The sequence below is a fragment of the Cyprinodon variegatus genome, unplaced genomic scaffold, assembly GCF_000732505.1.
Source record: "Cyprinodon variegatus isolate N-32 unplaced genomic scaffold, C_variegatus-1.0 Scaffold536, whole genome shotgun sequence".
In the NCBI taxonomy this organism is placed as follows: domain Eukaryota; kingdom Metazoa; phylum Chordata; class Actinopteri; order Cyprinodontiformes; family Cyprinodontidae; genus Cyprinodon; species Cyprinodon variegatus.
The window spans coordinates 255,028-265,349 of record NW_015150989.1 but is presented as its reverse complement, the minus strand read 5'-3'; the positions used below and the strand labels follow the sequence as shown (position 1 = coordinate 265,349).

Sequence of the window (10,322 nt, the reverse complement as noted above, 5' to 3'; positions counted from 1 at the left end):
TATATATATATATATATATATCAATAAACAATATGTTTGATAAAATAAAGTGGAAAAAAGTCAGTAGGACTATGCAAGCTTTGTTTAAGCTGATTGAGTTTTACCCTGACTTTCCTATCCTGCATATTATTTTGAAAACCAAATAAAAAAACGTGCAAGTTTTCCTGCCATGAATGGAACCGACCATTAGCAAAACAATTTCTTTGTGAATTGGGATAAGAGTTTGCCATTTTTAATGTAGCAAAAGCTAAGACACCTCTAACAAACCTAACACCTTTTTTAGATTAAATAATCGTAATTTTCATCATCAACTTCCTGAACTCCATTCTAATTAGTTGTGGGGCTTTAAACACTTTTGCATTAAGTGCAAAAACACAGACCAACTAGACTAATCAAAGTTAACCTCCCGAGAGACAACTTATAAAAATTTTGACCTGCAAAAGTAATTATGTTCTCCCTGAGCCCTTGTTTTCATGGTTCACAACTCCTGCCCCCTATAGCCTTAAGAAGAACTCTAAACTAATTTTCACAACTTAATTTGAAAGCACAATACAATCAAGGTAATTAGGGGAACAGAAAAGTAAAGGTGGCCGTCAGATTTAAAGAGTCATTGGGGAGAAAGATGCTAAAAACAGTGGCTGACCTGTTTGTGTCTTTAATTGAAAAGCCCCACTTTTACTGGAGCTAATGAGAGAGGCCTGACAGGACAACTTTAATTAGTGAGAAAAGAATCAATCACTCATCTGTGTGGCACCAGTGGAAAACATATACTCTTTGCTTGGCCTTTTTCATTTTATTTTCATTAAGTTAAAGATATGTTACCATATATTGCTGGATAAGATTATTGGTGAGGCAATGTGATGACATCTGCATTAAATTGTGTCATTTTTATATTGTCATGATAATTTCTTTGCTATCATTAGATAATTAGCTGCACATAAGAAAATTTTGCTGTAGTGATTTTATGCATTTCTGTCTCAGGTCGCAGAGGCAACTATTCACTATAAAACGTTTGCTACAAATGTGTTGGTAAATGTTGCATTTGCACAAGAAATGACATTTTTAGCATGATACAGTGGGCAAAATAGGTATTAAAAAATTTGATTGGCTGACCGCATTCCATCATGTTGTAAAATACATTGCAACCCACAATTAAATGTGGTGGGACAGCAGCACATATATCCCTTTGCTAATGTCAACAGGCATAGCAACAACTCCAGTAATCGCAACTGAGCAACACTGCACAAAAACTTACCAGTGCTGGTCTGGTCAATTACAAAAATCATTATCTGCTGATCACCAAATCAAGCATCAAATCCATAAATCCTTTGATGCTGTTGTCTCATGTATATTGAGATTGTATTATTAAATATGAAATCAGAATTCAGCTTCGTATTGTGCCCAGCCGTTTTAAATCCTTGTAACCCATGGCTTCTCTGGGCTTATTGCTTTATTGAATACATATTGTCATGTTTTGGTTTTGTTCAAGTTTTATTTTGAGTTTTCATTGGTGTTATTTTGATTCTTGTTTTCTAGGTACTTTTGATTGTATCTGAGTTCTTAGATATTTCTTGTTTGCCCTCTTGTGTCAGTCTCCTTTTCCCCAGCTCCCTTCTTGCCTCAGTTCACACTTGCTCCCAATCTGCTAATTAGCCTGTTTTTTGTTTCTCTCTCCCATTTTGGCTACGTTCACACTGCAGCCTGAAGTGACCCAAGTATCTGATTTATCTTTGCTCTTTATTAAAAGTATAGACCATCTACTATGTACTGTAACTGTATACTTTTTAATAATCAATTTCAAAGAAAAAAATGTCAAAACTATGTATGATTTCTTGATAATTTGAAATTATTTAATAATTAGTAGCAGCTAAATTGAGAAACAAGTTAAAAAAAACTTGTAGTTGGCAATGCAATCGGTTTACAAACTCAAGTGAGTAAAACTGTGAGTACAAACACATAATACTGTAAATTAAGTTTATGCTATTGGTAGAAATCTTATCTCATAAACATACATAAATAATTGTGACAGCCCTGTACTCCTAAATAAATTAAAAACACTACAGGTATCATTGTTACTGTAACAATTTTAGAATTTTTGGATTTTCCAGCAGTATTTTAGAACCACTACATTAAATAAAATACAGCCCATCTCTCTCTAACTGACTTTGGCTTAAATCAATCAACAACGATTTTATGAAAATTTAAAAAAGAAGCCCAAGAGAGTTTATGTACATATACCCTTTATAATTTGTTTTAGCTAATTAATGCCTTAACCAGGGATGCATGTGCCCAAAATGTTTCGGTCTGATCGGTGAAATTATGTACAGTTAATGCTGACCTGTGAACCTACAGCTCTGTCATGAATATTTACTACCATACCAGGAGACCAAGTCATTATAAAACCAGGCTTTTATTTCAGGCCCACCAATGCTGGAACATTGTAATCACTCATGCTCATAAATTAGAAAATTTATGGAATAGTAATTTTTGGATAAAATGATAATCATACTATGAATTTGGCTCATCTAATGCAGACAAGTAGAGAAAAAAATAAAAAATAACTATAATAACATTTTTATGAACTCCTTACAGGTTGCATTTGTAGTTCTTTCAAACTTCTTTCAAGTTCAAACACGCGACAAAAAGCTCATATGAAAGCTGTTGTTAGAAAAATCAACATGGAGTGTTTAGATATTATGAGGATGGGTGTAGTAAATTGATTGATAATTAAGAGTCTTGCTTTTTTTATTAAGATGTCTCAATGTTTATGTATATACAAGTGTGTAATTCTATTGGCAGCAGCATAAAAATCAACTCACACATTTACACACGATGTAAAGCAGACATAAATACCTTAGAGTATAGTTGGAAAGTTAATCTATTTTACCAAATCAGTTCAAATCATCATTAGGGCATTGTTGCAATGCAGGGGTTAAGAACACAACCGTCAGTCGTTGACACAAGGTCACTGATTTGATTACCATTCTGGTGAGGCTTGCCATATGTGTTTCCCCTTTTTTCAGTCCCATTCCCTGTGTACCAATATCAAAAATAAAGGCCATTAATTTCCAAGAATAATCGGAAAAGAGAACAGAAGACTCAGTAGTAAGTGTGATATTATACAAACATTAATTTGCGTGAACTGTGATACATGACATAAGTGCATATGTTTAGAAAGTTTAAATTTCAAGATATTCAAAATAACAAAAGAGCAAACAAATGAGTTTTGATACAAATTGTTTTGTGATAAAAATATAATTTCACAGAAGTTGGTAATCCAGGTCCAGAAAGGAAAAATCCTCTGCAGAGATTAGATTTCCAGCTGCAAATTACAGACTGTGGCGTAATCACCTATAAACAGTAAAATTAGGTAGGGTTTTTACTATCTGGACCTTTATTATCAACCTCTGCATTTTAAGGAGGATAGAGGGTAGGTCAATGGTTTAATGCCTACTTTGAAAAGGAGGTGTTAGTGCTAGTTGATGGCGTTTTCTGCCATATAGTTATAGAGGAACTTAAAGCTTACTGTACCGCTACTGAAGAACTTATAGAAATACTGATTTAAGTTTTTTGCAAATAAAATAAACTAACATGAGGTGTTTGTCTTAGCATTTTTTTCTGATCTTTTTAATTGAAATTTAAATGATAAACTAAAACTATTTAAATTTTGGCATAGATCTCTTGACATAATCAATTTTATAGGTCACTCATCCCACTAGATTTTAACATGAGACATTTGGCACTTTGACCCTTTTTATGGATTAAAAACTGAACCCATCAGCCAGGGTCAAACCTATAATCCACCTCAGTCAGGATAAATGAAGTGAGTTCTGACTCAATCAACAGTTGACTAAGAACTATGAAAGCAAAATACATTTTTTTTTATAAAGGCATGTAAAAAGAACAGGAAAGAAAAATAAAGCAACCTAAATGCAAACATAGATGCACTGGAAGGACTAAAGATTCTGTAAAAAAAAAAAATGCTGCCAAAAGAAGTTGAGCTTTTTGTGTTTGGAAAAACGAGATAAAGAAAGATGGAGTTGCACTTTAGAGTCTTAAGATTAATGGCAAATGCAAATTTGTGGTTCTGTAAGGCGTCCAGCTCTGTCTTGCTGGCTAAGACTCAGAAGTAGGAACTGTATAATTTTGAATAGAAAAGATAATATTATGCTGACACATTTCCATGCAGTTTCTCTCAAAAGTTGAAAAACTGATTAAAGATTTTTTTGTCTTTTTTTTTGTTTGATACTGCAGAAATAAACCTTATGTGTAGACAAAATAATGGCTTATGTGTGAACATATTAATTAGACAGGGCTATCCTACAGTGACTTAGTATTGGGGAAAGATGCAAGCTTGATGTTGAAAAAGGGCTTCCACATTAATATGTCTTTCTGACACTTCTATTCCTGTAATCACCTAAAACTGAAGTTTGTACCCTAAGGTTGTTCTATGGATAACTAAAAAGAGACAGGAGATGGACCCTACAATGAAATTTAATCTGAAATGCACGAAAGGTGTACCCCAAAGTTTTGACATTAGGAGATCTCTTGGCAAGTTGGCAACCTGTTCTAACCATAATATATATTGAATTAAATGTATTTGTATAGCGTCAATCCATAACACATGTCATCTCAAGACAGTTTATAGAGACAATTCAACCAGATACCCTGATTGGTTTAAAACTTTCCAAGGAAAACCAGCTGATTGCATCGACTCATTGACTCAAAAGCAATCCCTCAGACAAAGCATGCATGTAGCGACAGTGAAGAGGAAAACTCCTTCTTAACAGGAAGAAATCTCCTCTTAAACCAGGCTCAGTGTGAGCAGCCATCTGCGAAGGCCAATTGGGGTTCAAGGAGACAGAAGCAGACATAGAAAAAGAAGCAGGGATAAAAAAGGTAACTGTAAACTAGTTCCAGAAGGGGGCACTTCCAGGAATGATACAGCTAGGAAGACAATCTCCAAGCCAGCTCCCATGTCAGAGGACAAAAGAGAGCACATACTGTACAGTTAGCCACAGTAAGAGAAGCTTAAACATCTATATACAAAGGTGTTGGTGGCAGCAGCCCAGCTGATATTTCTCTCTGGGATGTTATCACAGCTAAACAGGAAGAGACCACATGAAGCTACTATGATGAGAAAAAGCAAAGAGAGCTGAAAGTTATGGTGGAAATAACAAATACTGCATGTTGAGCTGAGTTGCAAGCTCAGCCCCACTCTGGGTGTGATTGATTTGGGTCCTTCGAGGTCCGTGAAAATAAGGGGGCCAGAAGAGTTGGCTATATATTCAAACAGGTCCAGCCTTCTGCTGCTTTCATCGACCTCACTCAGCATAGCTCTGTCCCCTAGCAACCGTGACTATTAACACACAACCCAGTCAAATAATGGATCCCAAACTTCTTAATTTTGTTCTGTATCCTAATTACATTTCTGAGGAGTTTCAGCAGCAGTACCTCAGTTGCGAATATTAGATTTATAGTCCCGAAACTGCAGAGATATTGGAATCTGAGCTTAAATGACAGCCGAACCCATTTGCACGGGGACAGAAAAAACCTTTCCATAAAACAAACGTTATCCACCACATATCTGAGTCCATAGCCATTTAAAACAACTATTTTCATTAATTTCAGACGGAGCTATTCACATACTTGTATTATATTAAACTGCACTTACAATATTCACCACCATTCGCCATTTCTCTTTTTCCTCTGGGGACGGAGCAGGCTGCTTGCTTTGACTTGCATGGGATACCCAAGACTATGGAGGATACACCAGACCTGTCCTTTAAAAATGGGCAAAAAGAAGGCTGCATTTGTCAGTCGCATAATGAGGAGTCTTCGAATCCAAACAGGCTTTGGCGCTGCGCTAGTGTCGGTTCTTCATGCTAATGCCTGCTTTGGGGAGGGCAGCCTAGTGGTTAGGGCCTTGTGCTTGGAATCCTGAGGTTCTGAGTTCTAGCCCTACTCCCACGGACTGCCACTCTTGGCCCCTTAGCAAAGACCCTTAACCCCACACTGCTCCCCAAGGGGATGGGTTGAATTCAGAGAGTTAATTTTGTTGCTCTGTACTTGTGACAGTGTAATGACAATAAAACACTGGAAAAAAAGGAAAAATATCGGCTGACAAATCTGGCCTTAGGAGGACGAAGTCACTGAACTCGAACTCAGCATCTGACTGAGTGTAGGTCTGTGTGTGTCTCCCAGCCTCGAGGCAGCAAACTGTTTGCTCCAGGTGGAGATGATCAGAAGATTTGTTTTAGAGGCCTTCACTCAAATGTCAGTGAAAATTAATGTGTGAAAGAATTGCTGGAAAAAGACAATGCAGGACTAAAATGAAAGCTTGGTTCAAAGGGTGCTGGTAAGCTACAACTAGTCTCTGAAGCTGAAGAAATATATTATGATGTATATTCTTAATTGAGATTGAAAGTTTGATATTTCTAAATTATTGATATTACATTTTGCAACTTACTGTAGGTATTTAATGAAATTCCATTCCATCCGTATTAAACTCTTCCAACAGTTAATTATGGTGTAAGTGGTCGCACACTTTTTTAGCAACTATTTTCTCAAGAATTTTAAACAAAAAAGGAAGATTAGATATAGGTTTATAATTGACCAACTAATCTAAGTCAAGAGATGTTTGCAAATGTTTAATAAAATATACCTTAAAGGCCCGAGGTACGTATCCCTGTAATAGGGATAGGTTAATCAGATCTAAAATGGAGGTGGAAATCAGAGGGAATACTTCAATCAATAACTTGGTTTGAACTGGATTTAACATTCAAGTTGAAGGCTTAAGTAAAGATAATAGTTTTGCCAACTCTGAAAGTTCAACTAGATCAAAGCAGTCTAAACCTGGTTCAGATTCTATACTTACTTCAGATATCGCCTCACCTTCTAGAGATGAACTAGTCAGATTTAAAGGGCTGCCAATGGTCTTATTTTTATTTTTTGTATTTCATTTTTAAAAGTTTTTTTTTTCTAGGTCTGCTTTTTAAAATGACTTTTGTATTAAACCACACACCAAAAAGATTACTTTTAATGTATTTTATTCACAGAAGAATATACATATACTCAATATTCATTATATTTCAGTTAGTTTTGTTTAACAGAATGATAAACAATTTGCATAAATGGCATGTAGATATACCCAAATATATGCACCAATTAGAAAACACAGTATACAATTGAACTGTATAAAATGCAATGTTTTAATGTCAACATTTCAATATGAGCTTGGAAGGACTATTTTAGTGTTTATTTTACCGTTTCCCTATGGCCTTATGAAAAGTAGTCTGAGACCTAGAACAGATTTAGAACAGTAAAACAAAAGGATGCAAGGAATGATATGTACTTTTTAAGCGTTTAACCTGTTTGATGTAGATACTTAGAGACGAAAGTAAACAGTACCTCTTATTGATCTTGGTTCGATGTGATTGGAGGCCCCTAACAATATGGCAGTGCTGCTATGGTATTGACCTGCCCTTCAAATTAAATGACTTTCAAATTTCAAAAGCCATTTTGTGGAATAAATCAAGTGGGTATTGAAATTCTGATAATATTTATGAATTTTATTTCTACATAATATGTAATGCAACTCTAATTCAAATTGTGGTGACCAAGCATGTCCTACCATGTTTAGCATTCTTTTTGGCCTTTGAAATGTTTGTAGTCCACCTCTGTGAAATTTTCTTGACCTTTTCCACTGGATGAACTAGCAAAATCTGTTTGAAATAAGTGAATATAATCTTATCACATCTCTGGTGAGGTATACAGAAAGGTCTTAAGTTCCAAGCTCAGTCGTCTACAAATGCACCTGCCCCTCGAAGATCCCCCCCAGCCCTCCATCTCAATAGCCTTATCTGTGATCTGCAACTGATGAACTCCTTGAAGACTGCGAGTTTTGCCTGTGTGGATGAACTGCCAAAGGGACAGGGGGCTTGGTCTATTTCTCTCACACTGGAAGATAAGCGTTGTCTGTCAGCATGATTGACGTCTCAAAGCGGGGCTATACTTCCAGGGATGCTCTCTTAGCCTCTCAGACGGGTTTCAAACTAACTGCACTGACCACTAAGAAAAATATTTTTGCTAAAAATATGAATTAAAAAGGATTAGAAATTTTAACCCAATTAGTGATAAGACATAAAAAGCAGAGGAGGGAGCAAACTGGTTAATTACACTAGATGATTGAGGATTTAAGATACATTCCTTGAATTACTATCTTCTTTTAAGGCTTATATGTATATCTGAGTTATTCATTTTTGTGCCATTGAAATTTTCCTTTCTTTGACTTTATGTAATTCAATAATTTATATGATTTACAGAAATAAATATTCAAAACAGTGCTAAGATTTATTTTTAGGACACTCTGAAAAATAAAAAGGAATTACTGATTGTGGTTTTTATTACCTGTTACCCTCTAACAGGAAAAAAAAAACAAACTTATTAGTTAATTTGGAATGATCCTAAATGCAAGAAAGGAAGGTTTTTGCAGGGCAAATTTTAAGAAGGATGACAGGCATGGTACATAATGTTGGGTGTGAAGCTGGTCTCAAGGATTTATGGTATCCCTATAGACCCAGAAAGGCGAGCGAAATGCATGGCTGCTGTGAAGAGACAGAGCTGGCGACCAACTACAACTAGCAGAATTTGCAAAATCCGCATGAGAGCTTATAAATCGATGAGTCTAGTGACAAGGTGATTCTCAGAGAGCTTTTTGCTAAATTTGCAGAGTTAATTTATTCATACAGAGGGGAGCTTCATGTACAGAAACATATAGAGGATGCTAGGACCACCCCCTCAATTCAACAACCTAACATTTAGTGAAAAGGCCTAATCTAATGGGGAGTTTTTATTCAAAGTAAAACATAAATCAAATTGATAGGGCAAAGAAAATGAAAGACACACTGCAACTGAATAAAAGTAATTACTTATTGATTTTAAAAAAAGAAAATCTTACAAACAGCCATTGTGTCATAATTCAAGCTCACTTTCATAACACCTGATTCCAAGTAATGAGTCTAACTGGAAATCAGCTAGAGTGTAATTTCAAAAAGAGATGTGCTTATAACTCTAACAAAGACCTAAAAGTAGGCTTTAAAATCATTTTCATTTGATAAACAATAAACAAAGCAGTCACTCTTTCAAAGAAGGGTGTCTGCATTACCTAATAAGTTCAAAAAGTCATAAAATATTCCTGAATACAAAAAAGTGCTACACGTTATATAATAATTTTAATAGTAAAAAGTCCCTGAATTTGATAACCTAAGCCTAAAATTATTGGTGGAACACATTTTGATAAATATAAATTGTGTATTTAAGCAACCCCACAAAGTGTTTAACATTTCTTGTAGTAAAGTATTGACCTTTGATTGGTCAATATAGTGAGGCTAAGGCATCAGTGCTGAGAAAGGCTTTAGAGATTTTAAATTGTTTCATTGTTTATTACCCACTGTGCTATTCACTTCTGTGGTGCAGGTTAAATGCACAGTGTTACAGAAAAATATATACAAGTTAAAAGCAGAAGAGACAGCTGGAAGAAGTCTAACAGGAACTAATGACCTCTTACATAGATGATACTACACATGTTTACCTCATTCAACCTAGCTCACCTTAAGTTTTAAATATTGTCCTGTAGAGCCAGATCTTTTTACAGCAACAATGTGATCATATTGTATATGTGTAAACATGAATCCCTGATACATTTAGATTTTATGCCAAAACAGAATCTCATCAAACCTGTTCTACAAAAGCTCTAAGGTTGTACAGTACATGCAAAATTTTCTCAGTTTTCCAATGAGGCACTTGAATGAAGGACTGAGCCACTTTTACATTAAAGGGAGCCTATCTCAGGCTTCCATTGTTTGGTAAATTCATTTGAGAATAAAAGGGTGATTCTTTCTTGTTATTTACATTTATCAGGGATGCAAAGGAAAATTGAATTACTCTTGGAAAACCACTTTATCTTGCGATGAGATTTACTTATCTTAGACCAATATGTCTATTGCACCTATAAAAACCTGCTAAACCATGTCTATCATCGTAAGACGTGACATCAGCATCAAAGGAATGAGATCCCAGATGCAAGAGTCTAAATCAAGCTTCCTCTGTTGGCTGGCTGAACTGTTAATTCATTTACTGAGAATTTTTTCTGACGTTTTTTTCATTTGAAATATCTTCTGCAGGATTCTATCTGTTTCACACATATACAGTGGGGCAAAAAAGCATTTAGTCAGCCACCAATAGTGCAAGATCTCCCACTCAAAAAAGAATTCCGGTTTTTAACACTTTTAGCCCATTTTCTGTAGTGTCCAGGATGAAAT

At 35.3% G+C, this 10,322-nt stretch overlaps 1 protein-coding gene across 1 annotated transcript in view; it reads right to left on the bottom strand.

Annotated features, from left to right (window-relative positions):
* The window catches only part of LOC107095312 (leucine-rich repeat and immunoglobulin-like domain-containing nogo receptor-interacting protein 1), a 168,679-nt gene that overhangs the window by 101,441 nt on the left and 56,916 nt on the right, over positions 1-10,322 (bottom strand). The gene's annotated exons all lie outside the window — the stretch shown is intronic.